General features: G+C 44.7%; 1 non-coding gene across 1 annotated transcript; it reads left to right on the plus strand.

The window, feature by feature from the left end:
• Window positions 1–2,346: 2,346 nt before the first annotated feature.
• On the plus strand, window positions 2,347–2,421 carry Trnat-ugu (transfer RNA threonine (anticodon UGU)). Its single transcript has one exon. It is a non-coding gene; the product is annotated as a tRNA-Thr (tRNA).
• Window positions 2,422–21,942: the final 19,521 nt, after the last annotated feature.

Genomic DNA, 21,942 nt, shown 5'->3' on the forward strand with positions numbered 1-21,942 from the left:
TCTGATTGACTAGTTTTTTAGAACAGAGACGGCCTGATGCGATGGTATGGCGTCAGTTTGAGGGTAGACTTGCGTGAAGAAAGACATGGTTAGCCCGAGAGTGTGGTTTTATTCTACTTCGCTTGTGTATAACTATTTTCAAAGTGTTTGTGATTACGAGTGACTTTCCACAAGAAAACATCTTGTGATAAATGAACATTCCGGATAAGTGCGAACAGCACTCATACACCTTGGGTACAAACTTAATTACGTATACAGATAGTTAATCCATCCTGGGGTTCGAGAATGACAAAAAAATAGTTTTTTATATGATGTAATTATAGTTTAACAGTTTTCGGAATTTTTTCCTTTGATTGTATTGTAATAACATGCTTTTTGCTAAATATCATGCTGCTGGGTCAACGGGAAGTGCCCAGATGGTTTTGATACATGAATTTGCGAGGATCAAAATATGTGGCATAAATGCACATATCTGTTGACTGAATTGACTTAGAAACCCCGCCAATGGACATAAATTTCCACTTGATGGGTCTATTTGTTCCTGAGAAAAGGTTTTCTTAACAGTCGGACAGACAGACAGACAGACAGACCGGCAACAAAGTGATCGTATAAGGATTTCGTTTTTACCGATTGAGGTATGGAACCCTAAAAATATCATGACAGCCTCAAAAATTATTTAAAAATACATTACCATCAGCCAAATGTCTTTGAAACGCGTAGCGATTCTAGTTATAGCTAAGGTGAGTGCTATCAACGCACCTATGACGGTGCGAGATCTCCTGCGTAAGGGACAGAACTATCGAAGACGAATGGCGAGTGGAAATAAAGTTTATGCAGTACCTGCATGGGACGTCTGGCTGTTTCGGCCTGCTCACACTGCCACGACTTTGACAGTAATGACTAAAGGAGTTACTGCAGCCGATATCCAGCATCGTGCTCAACGTGACGTATCTCCGCGGCAGGACGCAATACGGATGTTCCGCCGACGCACTGGAAAAAATGTAAAGCAAGCCACGGAAGACGCGTGCTGGTGGGCGGCTCTGCCTAACGACTGCGGGTTGCGGAAATTCCATTAGAGGCTCTCCGGGCCTGTAGGCGGTCCCATGAAAATGCATGAGGCGCGCCACACCCCCTCACTGCTGCCAACCTTTCAGCCGTGATTCCTCCGTTCATCCCAGCACTCGCACTCTGGCTGTAATGCGATTCCCGCCCACTCCAGCAGTGTCCGGCTAAAAGTCCGGCCGCTGAGTCCCATTGTATTGGACGCTGCGAGTTTGGTACGGTGCTATCCGGAAGAAGTCCTTTCGTCCAGAGTTTCCCACTGCCTCAGGTCCGCCAACTGTAGGACAATGAAATTACATCTGTTTGTAATACTAATGTAAGGCAAAGTTAACGAGCCTGTAGCAGGTACATATTCTGTTAAGACACAGTGCGTAGCAACACAGTAGCAACAGTTTTTGCTACTCAGCGAAAGAGTGAAAGAATAAATATCTACTAGAGTTGCGGTCTACTGAAGATATGGTTCGGTAGCTTTGGTACAGTCCATTAATGACTTAGTAAATGGTAGTACGACAAGTAGTGTTGGTAGCACTGATAGGGAAAGAAAGATAAGTGCTGTGTAAAGAGGAACTGAGAACCGAAGACTTTTCGTTGCTTTTTTTTCGTTTGGTTGTTACTTTATTTTGCACGTAATTGGAACCGCACATATCTTTACAGAATATGAACTGCATTTTATAAGTAATAAAAATTAAATGATAATTAAATGGACACCCTAGCTGCAAACAGGCGTTGATGTACTTCATTGGGGACATGTTGAAAATGTCTGCCCCGACCGGGACTAGAACCCGGGATCTCCTGCTTACATGGCAGACGCTCTATCCATCTGAGCCACCGCGGGGACAGAGGATAGTGCGTCTGCAGGGACTTATCCCTTGCACGCTCCCCGTGAGATCCAATTTCCCACCATGTCCCGGTCGGGGCACACATTTTCTACATGTCCCCAATGAAGTACATCAACGCCTTTTTGCAGCTAGGGTGTCCATTTAATTATCATTTCATTTCTAGCAAAGCTGCATGGTCATCCACGGTAACTGTTCTTTCGGCAACAAATACTACCGTCATATATAGTTAAAATATGGCTTCCCGGCCATTGACCTTCTTGTGCGAACGCACACGCTATGCCCGAACTCGTACGGGACTTGGTAGATTAATCTGCCACGAGTAATGAGTATGATGGGCAAACATCTATTAGGCACACTACGAATGTAGTGGTGTGGACGTGGTGGGAATGTGGATCTCACGGGGAGCGTGCAAGGGATAAGTCCCTGCAGACGCACTATCCTCTGTGCCCGCGGTGGCTCAGATGGATAGAGCGTCTGCCATGTAAGCAGGAGATCCCGGGTTCGAGTCCCGGTCGGGGCACACATTTTCAACATGTCCCCAATGAAGTACATCAACGCCTGTTTGCAGCTAGGGTGTCCATTTAATTATCATTTCATTTCTAGCAAAGCTGCACGGTCATCCACGGTAACTGTTCTTTCGGGAACAGATACTACCGTCATATATAATAAAAATTAGTTGATCGTATAACTTCTGTGCTTTTATGTAACCAGAGCAATTACATTCGATAACAGTACAATTTACATGCACAAACATAAAAATATCTATAATTTTTGTTGTTATTTTTTACGCAACAGAACGTTCTTCATCAAGATCAGAGGCAAGTGTTTCGTGTTATGACAAACGGGAAAGTTGTTTATGAATAACTTACACATGAAACTTCCTGGCAGATTAAAACTGTGTGCCGGACCGAGACTCGAACTCGGGACCCTTGCATTTCGCCCGCCAAGTGTTCTACCAAGTGAGCTACCGAAGCACGACTCACGCCCCGTCCTCACAGCTTTACTACGGCCAGTACCTCGTCTCCTTCTTTCCAAACTTCACAGAAGCTCTCCTGCGAACCTTGCAGAACTAGCACTCCTGGAAGATAGGATATTGCGGAGACATGGCTTAGCCAGAGCCTGCAAGGTTCGCAGGAGAGCTTCTGTGAAGTTTGGTCTGGGGTGATCACACACCCTATTAAGAACCATGTCCCACCTTTTGGGGACCATTGCGTATCGCGGTCACTTCAGTGTAATCATTGCCTTTAAGCAAAAGCGTCATTACTGTTCATCTCATTGCATTTTTTCAGTTATCTTTTTTTTGCGAAATCTTATGGGACTTAACTGCTAAGGTCATTAGTCCCTAAGCTTACACACTACTTACCTAAATTATCCTAAGGACAAACACACACACCCATGCCCGAGGGAGGACTCGAACCTCCGCCGGGATCAGCCGCACAGTCCATGACTGCAGCGTCTTAGACCGTTTTCAATCTGTGCTATATTGTTGCCGTTCTTTCTATGTATGGTCCACGTCTCATCGACCTGTGTTACTAGTCAATGACACATCATCCGAAAACTACTTTTGCCCTAAAGTTTTGCACATCAATGTAGTTGCGAAACAGCATTGAGAGTACTCTGTTCTCCTTCTGTCCGTTACACAATCTTGACAAGTTGTAGCAACCCTTGAATGGTACCCTTCGTCCGTGTTTCGGAGCTTCCGTTACGTCATGGGAAATCACACTCGCGACCGCAGGCAGAAGTCACACACTCTTAGGAACGTGTGGTACAGAGGACAAATTAAGCGTCGTACTACTTCACGGGTTTAATCAGAAATGTTTACTGGTGTACCTGAATTAATTCTCTGCAGTGCTCCATTCGTAAAATCAGTCCCAGTAAGGGATGGCAGCCTCGCTGTGACCTGCGGGACAGGATTAAACTTCTCCCACTAGAATGTCAGTAATATTAACAGCCCTGTAGTAGTCTAGCCACTTTAGTAAAATTTCTGGATACAGTGACTGGACTGGACTACGTCCACCGTTTACTGTTTACTGCACCGCGTACAACAGGCTACTAGAAACTTCGGCCCCCCATTTTCCACGTAGCGCAGCAGAAATACAGTTCAATAAAGGGAAGGTGTCACAAAAACACAATGTTCATTATCCTTGGAAACCGGTGAGACTGACTTGCTTCAATTAAACCTCGCTATCTCCGTATCGTTCAGTGTATACCTTCCATCTAGCTACTGGCCCTGCCCTCTGATGTCAGGGCCCCATATAATTGGTACATGCTCTTCCATGTACGGTCATCTAGATACTAAAACAGCTTATGCGGAAAACCACATAGGCTAGCGGGAACGCACTTCAATTCTTGCAGACTTTCCGTACGGGGGAAAACAGCTTGGCTGATCACTCGGAATCAGCAACTACTGGCTTAGTACACTCCTGAAAATTGAAATAAGAACACCGTGAATTCATTGTCCCAGGAAGGGGAAACTTTATTGACACATTCCTGGGGTCAGATACATCACATGATCACACTGACAGAACCACAGGCACATAGACACAGGCAACAGAGCATGCACAATGTCGGCACTAGTACAGTGTATATCCACCTTTCGCAGCAATGCAGGCTGCTATTCTCCCATGGAGACGATCGTAGAGATGCTGGATGTAGTCCTGTGGAACGCCTTGCCATGCCATTTCCACCTGGCGCCTCAGTTGGACCAGCGTTCGTGCTGGACGTGCAGACCGCGTGAGACAACGCTTCATCCAGTCCCAAACATGCTCAATGGGGGATAGATCCGGAGATCTTGCTGGCCAGGGTAGATGACTTACACCTTCTAGAGCACGTTGGGTGGCACGGGATACATGCGGACGTGCATTGTCCTGTTGGAACAGCAAGTTCCCTTGCCGGTCTAGGAATGGTAGAACGATGGGTTCGATGACGGTTTGGATGTACCGTGCACTATTCAGTGTCCCCTCGGCGATCACCAGTGGTGTACGGCCAGTGTAGGAGATCGCTCCCCACACCATGATGCCGGGTGTTGGCCCTGTGTGCCTCGGTCGTATGCAGTCCTGATTGTGGCGCTCACCTGCACGGCGCCAAACACGCATACGACCATCATTGGCACCAAGGCAGAAGCGACTGTCATCGCTGAAGACGACACGTCTCCATTCGTCCCTCCATTCACGCCTGTCGCGACACCACTGGAGGCGGGCTGCACGATGTTGGGGCGTGAGCGGAAGACGGCCTAACGGTGTGCGGGACCGTAGCCCAGCTTCATGGAGACGGTTGCGAATGGTCCTCGCCGATACCCCAGGAGCAACAGTGTCCCTAATTTGCTGGGAAGTGGCGGTGCGGTCCCCTACGGCACTGCGTAGGATCCTACGGTCTTGGCGTGCATCCGTGCGTCGCTGCGGTCCGGTCCCAGGTCGACGGGCACGTGCACCTTCCGCCGACCACTGGCGACAACATCGATGTACTGTGGAGACCTCACGCCCCACATGTTGAGCAATTCGGCGGTACGTCCACCCGGCCTCCCGCATGCCCACTATACGCCCTCGCTCAAAGTCCGTCAACTGCACATACGGTTCACGTCCACGCTGTCGCGGCATGCTACCAGTGTTAAAGACTGCGATGGAGCTCCGTATGCCACGGCAAACTGGCTGACACTGACGGCGGCGGTGCACAAATGCTGCGCAGCTAGCGCCATTCGACGGCCAACACCGCGGTTCCTGGTGTGTCCGCTATGCCGTGCGTGTGATCATTGCTTGTACAGCCCTCTCGCAGTGTCCGGAGCAAGTATGGTGGGTCTGACACACCGGTGTCAATGTGTTCTTTTTTCCATTTCCAGGAGTGTAATATATTTTAAAACACTATGTCGGCCCCAAAGGCACACGACTCATACATTCACGGGGGCTGCTAAACGAAATTATTTAACATTTGGGCCTTCCAGCCAATCTGAACCTGGAGCATACTGTGGGCATTTGCGTTGGCCATTTCCTCCTCTGGGTTAGAGAGCGTCTGTTAACTAGTGCTTCCTGCGAGAACATTAACAAATTGTCTGGAATGGGTGTCGGAAAACGGTAGTGATCATGTGGAAATAACCCGATCCTAATCCGGCCTTGTGGGCCCAGAGCACTTTTCATTTAAGGGGTTATTGGAAAGACCGGCCCATTAGCTCCAGGCTGGTGGAAACCTCTTTCCTTGGAATACACAGTAGACACAGAACAGAACAGAACAGATTCACGGAGACCGGAAACGATATGTTACATGTCATCCGGTACTGGGTTTCCGTATGTGTAAAGCTGGCATGCTATCATGTCACGTTTGTAATAAGGTTCAGTGACCATACGCTCATGAGCAATTGAACTGTAAATACATATTTAGTAGTGAGTAGCATAGTGATTAGGATTACTTCTTGCGTGGTGGAAGTTTCAAATTTTTGTAAGTGCTACTGAGCAACATCGTTCCACTTAATCCGAGCGTGTGCAAGACTCCTCAAAGTAACACACAAATTACCCTTGTACTTGGCCACTGTATGAAAGGACAGCGCCATCAAACCGAAACACAGCTTGCTTGTATATTCAATTATATTTAATGAGGTGCCTAACCAGAAAAAGATGTAGGACTATTTTAGGATCTTGAAATGGAAGTCAGTTCTGCTTTTAACAGAATTTTATTTACTGTTAACTTCCTCAAACGTTAATCAAAGAATCAATATTAATTGAATTATGAATTAGGTAGACGAAAATTAATGCTAAAACTGTGAGAGGTACCACATGAAAGGAAGACAGCATTGCGAAAGAAGCACGATGGAATCCTTATCATCGCAGCTCACTGATACAAAATTATCGAAACGAAATACAAATTCGAATTGAATCAGCAAGCTGCATACCAGAAGCTTAGGAGAAGTGCGCTGCTGAGACTAAGGATCGTGTTACCGCAGAAAGTGAAAACTTACATCTCCTCAAGATCAGCAAAGTGTGCCAAGGAGCTCCAGATGGCCATCAGCTCCAGTCTCCTCCGACGCTCCGTCCTCGAATCTCTCCCTGTTCCTTTGCCGTTCGTTCCTGAACCTTGTAAGGGATCCATGATCCCACGAACATAGATACTAGTATCCGACGCCCAGGTCGATAGTAGACAGGAGTCGATTGTCGAGAGCTGCAGGAGGCAGTGAGATTAGTGTTGAGGGCAGTGTAGTACTAGAGAGCGTCGAGTGAGCTGTTGTGTTGGAGAGACGGGCAAGAATGGTAGTCGCGTGAGTTGTAAACGGTAAAATTCACCGGAGTATGACGAGTGAGCACGTCCCCCTGATCGTCGTGGGGTTGACCCTCACTAATACCGATTCGCGAGTGATATGAAACAGAAAGTGATAAGTAGCGAATTACGTGTTTCGCGCAACCGCGTCGGCCCGCAACAACCATAGATTGCAGTGAGGATTGTTTTGGATGTTAACCATCATCATTGCGTGTGACGAAATACCTAAAATCAGCAACCAATAAGAGATATAATCGTAATCAGATGGTTAAGGCGAAGGTAGCAACTGCCTCAAAATTTTTGTGTTCGAAGAAAATACAATATAGTTTGTACATCGCAACCTTTGTGGTCCTGAATAATAGACAAACCTTCTATCATTTCCACTATTCAATCTCAGAACAGCCGCACTCTGTTGAAATATCCCCGAAACCACAGCAGAAAAACCGATAGCCTTTCATCCATTAAGCACACGGTCATATAATCATAATAATTAACTGTTTGGCGGCCTTCGATAAATTGCACAAAATCCAATAAAAGATTTTAATCGGGGGTGTTTCAACCTCCAAAAAATTACTTACTCCTGCCCAACTTACAACCTTTAAAAAATTGAGTGTTGGAAGCACGTCTCCAACTATTTCCGACAGACGGACGAAAACTGTAACTAAATTTACGAAAAATGAGGGAAACGACAGCAAACCACCCATTCTTTGCGTACGAGGCCCACATTTTGCTGTCGCAAGGTTTGCACTAGGTTGAAGAAGTGTTTCTTTGATTGGTCGGTCCGTAAGCTCCATGCTCTCAGTGGAACAATACATTGGCAATGGATAAACCAAATTTCTTGAACGGAGCAGAACCGACGCACCACAGTGGCTGAGCAGCATTGCAGCGTCTGAGCCATTTGAAGTTAGTACAGAAAAGCAAAAATGTCGTCTCCAGGGGGTGGCAAGGAGGGAACGCCACTCAATGTTCACCACTCGTACCAACGCTGGCGGTGCCATAGTTGGCTCCCGCGAAAGTTGCTCAACACCTCTGGGAGGTGCGCTTGACCTATTGAGATTCACAGACTGCCCTCTCCTGGCAAAGGAGACCCGAGACCATACCGCGGCCCAGCTGCAGTACTACAAAGTGGCGGAGCATCTTTTCCAGTGCCCACAAATGTGCCTTCAAAGTTGTTGTTGTTGTTGTTGTTGTTGTCTTCAGTCCAGAGACTGGTTTGATGCAGCTCTCCATGCTACTCTATCCTGTGTAAGCTTCTTCATCTCCCAGTACCTACTGCAACCTACATCCTTCTGAATCTGTTCAGTGTATTCATTTCTTGGTCTCCCTCTGCGATTTTTACCCTCCACGCTGCCCTCCAATATTAAATTGGTGATCCCTTGATGCCTCAGAACATATCCTACCAACCGATCCCTTCTTCTAGTCAAGTTGTGCCACAAACGTGTCTTCTCCCCAATCCTATTCAATACCTCCTCATTAGTTGTATGATCTACCCATCTAATCTTCAGCATTCTTCTGTAGCACCACATTTCGAAAGCTTCGATTCTTGTCTAAACTAGTTATCGTCCATGTTTCACTTCCATACATGGCTACACTCCATACAAATACTTTCAGAAACGACTTCCTGACACTTAAATCTATACTCGATGTTAACAAATTTCTCTTCTTCACAAACGCTATCCTTGCCATTGCCAGTCTACATTTTATATCCTCTCTACTTCAACCATCATCAGTTATTTTGCTACCCAAATAGCAAAACTCCTTTACTACTTTAAGTGTCTCATTTCCTTATCTAATTCCCTCAGTATCCCCCGACTTAATTCGACTACATTCCATGCCTTCAAAGTAGTGTACAATAATTGTGACATTACTGTCACATAACACTATGCGACATGAAATCGTTTCTTGTACCTTCAAAGTAGTGTACAAAAAACGATTTCATGTCGTATAGTGATATTTGACAGTAATGCCACAATTATTCGAAACGACAGCGAAGTCTTACAGATCAGAACTGGTCATGACATCATAATCTATGATTGGTGACCATTCTTCCACATCTCAAAACTTAAGGACGCTGCTCGTGTGTCCAAGGCACCCACATGCTGCTTGGAGATGTCTTTGATTTGTTGAATACGACTGATGCCTGGAGTGTGGTGACCACACAGGGAGTCTTGTACCATACAATGGTAGTGTAGTGTCCTTAAAACCGCTGATATACCGCTCGGGATGTGGAAAATTCCAGTAATCTAAAAATTCTGTCTTGCCATGAAACGTGGAAGTACGAGAATCCAGTTGCTGTACCCATACTTGCTGCAGGTCACGTTGTCTGCCGAGTGTTGTTCAACAAACATAGATGCAAATGTTAGGACACATGGTACATGAATCTCTCGCTGTTAGGAGACTGGCAGACATATAATGCGTGTAATAACCCTTTCCGCTACCTCCTCACCGCCCGAGCAACGACATTTTTTCTCCCCCACTCCACTCCACAAATGAGAATATCAGCACCACCTGAATCAGCTATCAGCAGCGGCTCACAGGTGAAATGATGGCTCCTGTACCTCACAGCGAGAGAGTGGTTGTGTATGCTGTGGCCATTATTATACAAAGTTAAATCGGAAAGTTATCTGATGCACTGTGACCCACCGATTCACTGTTGCAGTTCCTAATAGTCGGCTTTGAATCCATCAACACATTGTTGCTATTTGTAGTTTGGCGGCCGGCCTGTGTGGCCGAGCGGTTCTAGGCGCTTCAGTATGGAACCGCGCGACCGCTACGGTCGCACGTTCGAATCCTGCTTCGGGCATGGATGTGTGTGATGTGCTTAGGTTAGTTAGGTTTAAGTAGTTCTAAGTTCTAGGGGACTGATGACCTCAGTGTGAAGTCGCATAGTGCTCAGAGCCATTTGAACCATTTTTTGTAGTTTGGCAGTACCATGTATCCCAGTAAAGACTTAGTCGCGGTAAATTGTGACATTAGAAAATCTCAGTGCCTATTCGATCTCAGAGACTGGGTGTTCAATGAATGGGCCACGTAAGATCTGACCGCTGCCAGCTGCATTGATACTGCAAGTGGTGTCCATCCTGCGTTAGACTGACACTTCGAAGACCTCTGCAAGGTCTGATAATGTCCTAGTTTCGGCGTACACCAAACTATCCCTTTAGCCGTTCTGTAACTCGGCTACTGCCTCTAATTTAATTTGTCACAAGTTTATGCCGGGTGAACCCGAACTCCAGGTTGGAGGTTGTTCAGGATATTTTCTGGGTATTTTGGTATCATGGATCTGTGGTATTCAGTGGCTCGTTACAGAGTGATAATGGAATTGATTTGTTCGTTTAGTTACTCCAGTTACCGTTATTTCTGTGAAAATATATAAACAACAGTAAAAAGCTATCATGCAGTTACCGAAAGGCACAAGATAAAAAGGTTTCCCGTATGCGTCTATGTTGATATGTAAAAGTAGTGTGAAGTGCTTGATGTCACTGGGAGGGATAGCTTAACTTGGCGTCATTGTGGCGCTCCTCCATTGAAGTCGCTGAACCCACACACTAGGTGCATATTTTCGAACTCTTCATCGGTAAACACTCTGTAATAATAAATTTCATTTAGATGGAAAGCTTCTGTCCACAAATCTGCATGGATATAGAAAGCATCGGTCGTGCAAAACTCGGCTCGTCCTACGCGTGATACCCTGATACCCATGTACAAAGGGCAGCAGGGAGATTCCATATTTCCAGATCTTCGAAAAGCGTTCGGCACGGTAAGCCACTACAGAGTGTCAACGGAAATACGAGCGTACGGAATAGGTTCCCAGCTAGTGAGTGGCTCTAAGACTTCTTACGTAAGAGAAGCCAGTACATTGTGCTAGACGGCGAGTCTTCATCAGATGCAAGGGTATCGTCAGAAGTGCCGCAGAGAAGTGTGGTAAGGGCGCTCGTATTCTCTGTATACATAAATAACCTGACTCATCAGTCTATGGCTGTTTGCTGATGAGTCTGTGGTGCACGGGAAGGTGTCGTAGTTGATGGCTGTGGGAGGATACAAGATAACGTAGACAACATTTCTAGCTGGTGTGATGAATGGTAGCTTGCAGCTTGCTCTAAATGCAGAATGATGTAATTTAATGCAGATGAATAGGAATGCTCGACTTTGGTTAATTACGAGAATTTTGTGAGAGTGTCGTTCACTCGTAGAGAAGACAGTATGTGGAAGAATAGTGCGACCCATTCTTGAGTGCTCCTCGAGTGTTTGGAATTTCCACCAGTAAGGATTAAAGGAAGGCATCGAAGCAATTCAGACGCAGGCTGCCACAATTCTTACCGGTAGGTTCGATCAAAAAGCTAGTATTGTGAGGACGTTTCATGAAGTCTCTGGAGGGAAGGGTTGGGTTGTTTTGGGGGAGATCATCGGTCTCATCGGATTAGGGAAGGATGGGGAAGGAAGTAGGCCGTGTGGTTTGACAGGAACCATCCTGGCATTTGCCTGTAGCGTTTTCGGGAAATCACGGATAACCTAAATTAGGATGGCCGGACGCGGGATTGAACCGTCGTCCTCCCGAATGCGAGTCCAGTGTGCTAACCACTGCGCCACCTCGCTCTGTCTCTGGAGGGAAGACGACGTTCTTTTGGCGAAGAAGTCGACTGCATAACGACCCTACTGCCACCACTGTACATTTCGAGTAAGGACTACGGAGATAAGATAAATTAGGGCTCGTGTGAAGGCATACACACACTCTTCCCTTGCGAGTGGATCAGGAAAGGAAATGAATAGTGACAATACAAGGTACCCTCGGGTGTGCACCATTCTGAGGCTTGTGGAGTGTGTATGTAGATGCAGATGAAATCTATCCATACAGATGTGTACCAGTGTTGACGTACAGTTGACACTGCCGGGTAAACAAACCCGAGACAGACCGGAGCAGTACTGAATTCAAGCTTGTTTCCACAGACAACATAGTGGTTACCGTCTACATTTCCATTACAGTGCAGATATTTTGAGTGCAATGCAGTTACAGCGACAAAAGGGAGTAAGAAATCAAACGAAATACAGTTACTCTGTAAACAACCACGGGTCCCTTACACCAAAATACACAGAAATTGCCGCGCGGTATTAGCCGAGAGGTCTGAAGCGCTGCAGTCACGGACTGTCCGGCTGGTCCCGGCGGAGGTTCGAGTCCTCCCCCTCAGCCATGGGTGTGTGTGTTTATCCTTAGAATAATTTAGGTTGTGTGTAAGGTTAGGGACTGATGACCTTAGCAGTTAAGTCCCTTAAGATTTCACACACATTTTTTACACAGAAATTGTCCCAGAACAACCATCGACTTTTTGTCAGTAGAGCTGAGATTAGTCCTGTATTCAGGCATTATATTTGTTATTTTATATTTCCTTATCGTGATACATTTTTACGTATTGTTGCATTACAAATATTTACTAACGAGAGCTGCTTTACTTTTACTTAAAATAACATATTTAGTTGATTTTGATAAGCATTTGTTGTTAATTATGCTTATGTGCGTCTTGACTTCCTTCGCTGATGCTGCATGGTGAAAGCAGGAGCTCTGAAAAAAACATAAGAACCCTGTGCTGCTTCCGCTCTCTTTCAGATTCCGTCGAATGGTTTTGAACTGGTGCCAGTGGTCCCACTTTGTACACCAGACCAAAAACTGCGGTCACACTGCACTCCAAACGGGTGGGATCGCGTTCAGTTGCGTTGGTAGCCCACGATAGAGAAGGACTGAAGCTTCAGGAGGATATCAAAGATTGTCGACAGCGCCTTCCTGTTGCCCATCGCATTGAAATCTGTCATTTGAAACCATTAAATGTGTGTCAGTCAGCGTCCCAAGGAAAGAGGTGGTTTCAATGGTGCCCTGTGTGCCACCTCCTGACGCCTTTTGTGTCTATTCGGAACTGCGGTATGTCTGAAATGTTTTCCGCAGAGGCGTCATAAGAAGAGATGGAAAATGGGTAAGACGGTGTGTGACAAGCTTCCCATCGAGAAACGAGTCCACAATGAGGTTGTGCAGAATTGTGGTGAAATTTGGTGCCAATGTGACATCACAGACCCACCTCACACTTCACGTGAACTTGTGAGCTGCAGCCTTTTTTCCTCATTTGTCGACACCTTTGAAGCGTAGTCGAGTCCGAGGGTGATGTCACACCCCGCCACGCTTTTGCACCATCACAGAGGAAGGTTGTAGCCTCCTTTGAGTTCAATTTCAAACTTACGCATCGCAATGGGAGGAAAATTACTTGGTTTCGAAAAAAAGTAACCCTTTAATTCTGTTGCGCACTTTCGTTTCGTAAATATGTTGCTTTAAAAAGTCCCGTGGCTGACTCTGTGGGATGTCTGTTTTTATTATTTATGACGAATGTGTTGCCACTCTCTTTACAACAGCATCTTAATATTTAAATTCAGCAGAAGAATTGAAAATTTCTCTTCGCAGCGAATGATTGCAGTATGTCTTTTCTACCATCCATAGCGCTGGTAGTACAACTTTCCCGAGCACCTCTGCTGTTAAGAAAACGTTCCACTGGTTTTTTATTATAAGATTGCTGCTCGCATCCAATTCTTATGTCTATTTGATATGTAGTCATATCCTTTCTACTTATTGGATTCGGTGGATACTTAATTTAACATGCCAGAACGTACGACGGCTGTAAAACTACATGTACACGAATATAATAGTGGCATTTACTCGTATCATTAAAATGTCGCACGTAATCCAAAATTACTGATCTCAGTGTGCGAATAGCTGTAAGCGCTCCAATTCCCCCTATACTCTCCACGTCTCTGTCCCCTCACTTCCGCATCCAACGACCATAAAGGGGTTTCTCGCACGCTTAACACATTGATCACCTATTGGAACACACTAGGCAATTATACAGACGATCCATCTATCTCGGCTAAGTGCTGTTTACCCTCCACAAAGGGCGAATTCCATTCTGAGCATTACGGCCACCTGGTACGTTTGCGTTGCAACAGCCACTCCGGCAGACCTCCATTGATTAGTTATGTTAATTGGCACTCAGGAACATATCGGTTGCTGTTATTCGTTGATGATTGTGTCGATGCCTTGCTGTCCATTAAATGGACAACGAATCTTAATAGTTTCTCTCTCTCTCTCTCTCTCTCTCTCTCTCTCTCTCTCCAGAAACAGAAATGATTACTGTAATATCTCATAAGAATTAATCGATGAGTGGCGTTCCCGAGTAATTATTGTGCAGACACTATCTGTCAGTGAGGTTAAACGCACGTATTTTATATCACTACCCGATCAATTATGTCACGGCTTCTTTCTACTGAACATTTGACTTAAATGCTCACTCTGGTATTGGAAGCTTACATTCAACGGGTGTATTAGATAGAGAGAGACAGAGTCAGCCATTTCGTATCATATAATTTGACAAACATGCAAGCAGGATCGCAATAGCCGTTACTATTTCGTTGTGTGAAGAGAGTAAATAAGTCATAGGTGACAACTTCAACAAAAATTATTATTGTTACTGTTAATATTATTTTGATTAAACTACCCATTCTCATCCTCATTATTTCTGTTCCATGAAGTAATTATTACGATTGGTAAGGTAATTGTCAGTCGAACTGACGATGCAGCCAACAGGACCCATAGTCCTCGTAATTAAACATCATATTAGTAACTTACAAAATAATAAATAGGCCTATCTCTGTTGCTAACAGTCAACTGGGCATCAATTACGTCCGTTGCACATCGCGATACATCACCAGCCGCAGAGCTACGAGCTAAAAAGACCTTAAAAGATGAAATAAAGAATAAAAACATCCTAGGCCAGAAAAATAACACATCACAGATGCTGCGATTCTTCCTGTCGACTATTGCGTTGTACTGTGTGTCGCTACGAAATCTTTCAGTAATTGAATGGTTCTACTTACAGCGTGGGACTGACGGCGGTGGAAGCCAATTCTGAAATTTGTACAAAACTGTCGAGGCTTTCGTGCTCGTTGACATATTCTTGAGACGACATTTGTTTGGTGTTTCACCAACACGAGTAGCCGGCATCTTCAAAAATTGTCAAATTTTTGACAATGTCAGTCACTCGCTCTGGTAAAACGCCAAGAATATCTTGGAACGAACGTCGGTGGAGAACTTGAGAAAGAAGCAGCAGGAAATTTGGAGCTTGTGTCGCGTATAACTGATATTCATGATGTTTATAATGACTTTCTTAATTTACCTAAATGAGTTCTTTAATTTAAAGGAGTCTGGTGACTAATGTGCCTGTTTGAAACGGTCTCGTAGAGGGAAAGACAGCTTTGTCCCTCAGTACAGTCTGGTGATCATGTTTCGCTCTCGAGAGCTGACGTGTAAATCTAGGTGTGCACTCGGGAATCTTGTTCTCAAATAACCTACGCTACCAGTGGCCTTCGACGCTAGAAGAACGCAGGAAATTATATGCTGCTGAGTACGTGATTTGCAAGCAAGCTTACCTCAGGGTTCATGGCTTACAGAACCATACAAGAAGAGTGAGGATTTTGCAACGGCAAATGAAGTTGGGTCGCGCTGTTCCAAAAGAAGATGGAAGAGGTTTGAATATTACATTTTACTATAAGGTATCCATTTTAACCAAATAAAATAATGTTGAAGTATAATAGTAACACAAAGTAATCTATCAACTCATGTGCGTTTTTCTCTCAGAAAAACATGGCAATCATCCACATAAATTCCAAGATGAAACTGTGCAAGGTGTCAGGGACTACCTCAATACTATACCAAAATATAACAGTCACTAGAGCAAGCAACAGAACCCCAAAAAAGTGTATTTTAGATGTGATCTCACAATTGCATCCTTATTTCGGGACAAATACTCTGAATACTGCCCCTACGGTATCACAAAGCAAATTAAGGGCAATTTTTGTGTCCGAAATTAACATAGGATTCAAAGTGCCGAAAAGCGACATCTGTTCAACATATGATGCCTTTCTAACAACCCCAGAATTATGTGCGTAAGAAACAATTCAAAGGAAAAAACCAACATGAGTTGCATCTAAGAAAGACCGATAGCGGGCAAAATATGATCGTGACTTTAACTTCTCTGGCTGAAGAGCCTGTTAAAGAGCATCACGTAACAGCAATGGACATGCAACAAACATTTTACAGGCCAAAACTAACATCTGGCCCAGCATTATGCAAGAGAAAGATATGGACGTATAACTACGGTATCCACGATTGTGGGTCAAATAAGGGGTACATGTTTCTGTGGAGTCAGAAGGATGGAGGAAGGGATTCACATGAAGTTTGGAGCTATTTATTAAAATACTTGGAGATAGCTAACACTCGAGCCAAAAATCTCCACATAATCACATATAACTGTAAGGGCCAGGCAAAGAACTGGTCTCATATTGCCCTGGAAAGGACTCTCGTTGCCACCAAAAGATTTGAATCTTTGCAGCAGTATTTCCCCATGGCAGGTCATACTAGACTTCCTTGCAATCATGATTTCAGTCGTATTGAAATTTATGAGAGAAACAGACGTCCAGTAGTATACATGCCAGTAGTAGACAAATCTACTAGTCCAAATAATTTCGTCGTGACGAAAATGCACAGACAAGACTTCAGAAACTTGGGGGATCTGAAGTCATTAATCTCGATACACACTCTATTCAGACATGGAGATTCCATTCGTTTTAGTGAAGGGACTAAATTTAAGTTTGAGTATACCGATGCCTTCACGCTAAGTGTGAAGCGCTGCTACTCAGATATAGGAAGGGACACAGATATAGGAAGGGCCGCATGTAGTAAGCGTTACTTCACGCAGTGGAGAATGGCAAAACAGAGGCACGCCGGCGACTGAGGCAAGCGTTGCGAAATAAGCACGCACAGATAGCCTTGCTGACAGCAGCAGTCTACCAACAGACTGACGCAAGGACGCACACAGACCGAGCGCCGAGCGAAGCGTGGAGAGTGTTGAGTAAGGGGAAGTGAGGCCAGCACGCTAAGTTACGTTGCAGTATACTGTGGGAGTAGTAACAAAAAGCTACCACCGAGGGTAAAAAACGTCCTCCCGCCGGGTATAAATAGTGGAGCGCAGGCAGCAACAGACAGAAGCCATTAGGAAGCAGTTCGGAACTGAGGACGGACGTGGTCCGTGTCTGAATGTTCAATCTTCGTAGGTGACGATTCCGGAAGTCTGTTCCAGCTTGTAGGAGTCATCCGTTCGCCACCAGATGTCAGCTTCAGCTCTGGAGGTCGGCCCGAGTCCGGTCGGCACCATGGCTGACTAACTACAGTGAGAACTTCCAGCAGTACCAGCCGCAGCGCGGTCTTGGTCAGAGGCACCACCAGGGAATGACGGCCGGACTTCAATGCAACCCGGCCCCACGGCACGTGGTCCGTCCATGACGGGAGCTCGCGGGCATAGCGATGACGGCTTCCCAGCCGCCGGTGTAGCAAACGTCGGCAGCTGACCTCACGGCGACGAGTTCATCTCAACCACGGAGCATCCTGGCTTCAGCGGAGCACTGGCGGCCTGAGGCTCCGAGTGCGATCAGCGGCGCGCGTTGTGCGCATTGTCGGAGAATCTACACAGCAGCAGGCGGAGGGATCCGCAGGGTTGGGCAGTGACGGCGAGGGAGAAATTATAAAGAAAGTTCAATAAATCATTGTAAAACTCCACGCCGTCTCAGTCTTTGGCGTAGCCACTGTGTCTGCTGCTAACAAATGGTGCAGAAGTCGTAACAGAACCTTCATGTCAGTGGATGTGGATGTACATAGCAAGAGGAAAGGAAGATCTGCTGAACCAGATCTATTTCGGCTGTCAATAGAATATAGAAAACCACTTCAAATTAATCAGAAAAATATTGATGACATACTGTCTCTTATGGCATACATACCTGCAGCTGGAAATAATGTGAACGATGTTGACATAGAACAACTTCCTTGATTTCACATTTACAGTATAAAATAAAGTATTAGATTGACTTATCTGTTATGTATGTATATACGTGAAAGTACAAAAATTGGTAAAATTTACTAGTTGTTATATAATTATCAAAATAAAACCTTAAAAACGTATTTTGTGTTCTAAATCATTTTCAGGGAGACACAGTCATAAACCATTTTCGACCACATAATTAAAATGACTCTCAAATTAACATTACATACCAGAAAGAAGATCGTATCTTTTACACAATGTTTCCAATGTATTAAAGTGTAATTAAAAGGAAAAAAAGAAGTGTCTATTTTGTCTTTCTCATTTTATACTGCAATGAAAATTTAAAATAGCTGTATCTCGAAACTAGTTGAATGTGGCTCATGACTATATCTCTCCGACCCCTTCAATTATATCTCAGATTTCTCAGCACAACCTATCCTGCAATACGCTTTCAAGCTTCTCAGACTTTCTGAGCATCCTGTATATATGTAGAGAGAGACAAAGAATGAAAAGTTTTCATTTACTTACTAAGATGTAACTACACCTGGTCTGTATGCATTAACATTAATCTACACTCCAGAGCCAAAGAAAGTGGTACACCTGCGTAATATCGTGTAGACCCCCGCGAGCACCCAGAAGGGCCGCAACACGACGTGGCATGGACTCTACTAATGTCTGAAGTACTGCTGGAGGGAATTGACACCATGAATCCTGCAGTACTGTCCATAAATCCGAAAGTGTACGACGGGGTGGAGATGTCTTCTAAACAACACGTTGCAGGGCATCGCAGATTTGCTCAATGATGTTCGTGACTGGGGAGTTTGGTGGCCAGCGGAAGTGTTTGAACTCAGAAGAATGTTCCTGGAACCACTCTGTAACAATTCTGGACGTGTAGGATGTCACATTGTCCTGCTGGAATTGCCCAAGTCCGTCGGAATGCACAAAAGACATGAATGGATGCAGGTGATCAGACACGATGCTTACTTACGTGTCACGCCTCAGAGACGTATGTAGACGTATCAGGGGTCCCATATCAGTCCAACCGCACATCCCCCACGGCGTTACAGAGGCTCTACCAGCTTGAACAGTCCCCTGCTGACGTGTAGAGTCCATGGATTCATGAGGTTGTCTCCATACCCCTACACATCCACACTATCGGTACAATTTGAAGCGAGACTCACCCGACCAGGCAACATGTTTCCAGTCATAAAGAGTCCAATGTCGGTGTTGACAGGCACAGGCGAGGCGTAAAGCTTTGTGCCGTGCAGTCAAGGGTACACGAGTGCTCCTTCGGTTCTGAAAGCCCATATCGATGATGTTTCGTTGAATGGTGCGCACGGTGACACGTGTTGATGGCTCAGCATTGAAATGTGCAGCAATTTGCGGAAGGGTTGCGCTTCTGTCATGTTGAAGGATTCTCTTCAGTCGTCATTCGTCCCGTTCTTGCAGCATCTTCTTCTGGCCTCAGCGATGTCGGAGATTTGATGTTTTAATGTATTTCTGATATTCATGGTACACTCGTTAAATGGTCGTACGGGAAAATTCATTACATCGTGACCTCTGAGTTGCTGTGTCCCACAGCTCGTGCGCCAACGATAACACCACATTCAAGATCACTTAAATCTTGATAAACTGCAACTGCAACAGCAGTAATCTATCTAACAACTACACCAGACACTTGTTGTCTTATATAGGAGTTGGCGACCGCAGCACCGTATTCTGCCTGTTTACAAATCTCTGTATTCGAATAGGCATGCCTATACCAGTTTCTGTGGCGCTCCAGTGTATTCTGCTGTTGACCGATGATGAATGCATTGTAAGCTCTGATGGCAAAAATATATTTCTTTAGATATAATTACACCTTAAAAATTATCAAGTTTTTCCCTGTGAAATTTGTGTCATAAGTTTTAGTATATTTTGACAGCATTGATTTATAATCTTAAATGTTTTTTTACCTCCAGGGGACTGTAGATCGTAGTTGTGATATAAATCATTACTTGATAATCCTACCCGTTTCCGAGAAAAAGGAACCTCAATAGACGGGCAGAGAGACGGATGGAAAATAAAATATCATCCACCCTGGTAATCGAGAATCTCAGCAGTTTTTTGCCTGTTATCGATGTCGATAATGGCAAGATATCAATCCCAGGAATTCGAAGATCGTATCAAAATTCCTAAGACAGTTCCTCAGACTAGCCTGGACATACAAGAAGAAGTTAGCAGGGAACTTCAGTTTACATATGTAGAGAGAGAATAGTTAATAAAACATTTGCATTTACTTACTAAAATATGACTACAGCTTAAATTTTATTGGTTTGATGCAGTTGTGGTTGTTACACTTTTGATGGATGATGAATGTAATGTATGTTCAAATGGCAAAATATATTTTGACGTGACCTAATTACAATTTAACAAGTTTCGGATTTTTTACTTTACTTCTACTGTGAAACCTTGCATCTTGCTGAATTTCATGATTCTTGGTCAACGGGAACTACCGGAAGGTTTTGATGAGTCCGTTTTCGAGAATCAAAATATGAGAGATAAAGGGCCGTACGTTTTGAGTCAAGTGACTTTGAAACTTAACGTTTCTACGCCACCAAGAGCCTATAAATCTTAGAATGTGACGTAAATTTGAACTTGAAACGTCTAGCTGTGGCAAACAAAAAAGCGTTCTTAACAATCGAACAGGCAGATAGACAAATAGACGGACAGACGGACAAAAAGTGATCCTGTAAGAGTTCAATTTCTACCGATTAAGATACGGAACCCTAGGAACGGGACCAGTTGGTTGTCATTCGTCAAAGAACACCTCCACACACACAAACAGCGGCCTGTAATTTACGGGGATTGCGTTACCTCTGTGTAACGTACTACGTTGATACATATCCCCGGAAACATAACAAATATTTGTCGTAGCCAAACACAGTCACTGCAGTATTGCGGTACAGAGGTTCAGGGACTTGATATTGAACAGGTGGCAATGTTTTGGTTCATCAGTGTTTATTCTGTTCCAATTATCAGATTTCGTTGTTGTTATCTGCTGACTTGAGCTATATTTATATTACTATTACATTCAGGGCGTTGTTATCGCCAATGCGTTAGACAGATTCTAGGACCTTGCAGTGGACGATCCGGCAGTTACCTAATACGACACTAAAATTTTCTCTTTTTTATAGGCCGGGAAGAATGTTCTACTCTGTGATTAACGTAGTTGATGTACTCTACGTGCACTGTGGCTTGATCAGAACAATTTGTTTTGCATATTCTTCCGAGTGTCGATATGTGTCTACTGTCAATTCAAACTCTTGTACGGTCATAAGTGATGAATCAAGGCCGAGGTTTAACATGCGGCGAGGTATCTGAAGACAGCGTAGACGTTAAAAGTTAATGACACGTGCACTCAACTTCTTTTTTTTAGATTTTTTCCATAACTGAGGCTCCTTGAGAGTTCACAGCTGCTGTGAAATAACTTTTGCGGTTATCAGATTTCAAGTGTTACGTTATGAGCCTATCCTACGAAAAGCCGGGCTGCCTACTTTATTTAAATTAAACAGCGGCCTGAGAAGTTTGATACGGTTCACTGTGCAGGAGCTTTTAAGAGCTCAAGGAGCAAGTTTAACTTTCGTATAAAAATCGAAAGTCGTCTGAAGGGAGATAGGTGTGCCGTCTCCTTATCTTATGAAGGGGGAAAAGCGAAAAAGGAACAGATAACAGGTCGTCCGTTACGAAACTCAGACGAAGTGGATGGACGGGAAGAGAGCTGAAACAGCGACAGCGTCCTCCGATCTGACCCTCATCCTCTCAGCAGACATCCCCCCCTCCCCCCTCCCCCCCCCCTCTCTCTCTCTCTCTCTCTCTCTCTCTCTCTCTCTCTCTCTCTCTCTCTCTCTCTCTCTTGC

Source organism: Schistocerca cancellata, chromosome 2, assembly GCF_023864275.1.
Source record: "Schistocerca cancellata isolate TAMUIC-IGC-003103 chromosome 2, iqSchCanc2.1, whole genome shotgun sequence".
Classification (NCBI taxonomy): domain Eukaryota; kingdom Metazoa; phylum Arthropoda; class Insecta; order Orthoptera; family Acrididae; genus Schistocerca; species Schistocerca cancellata.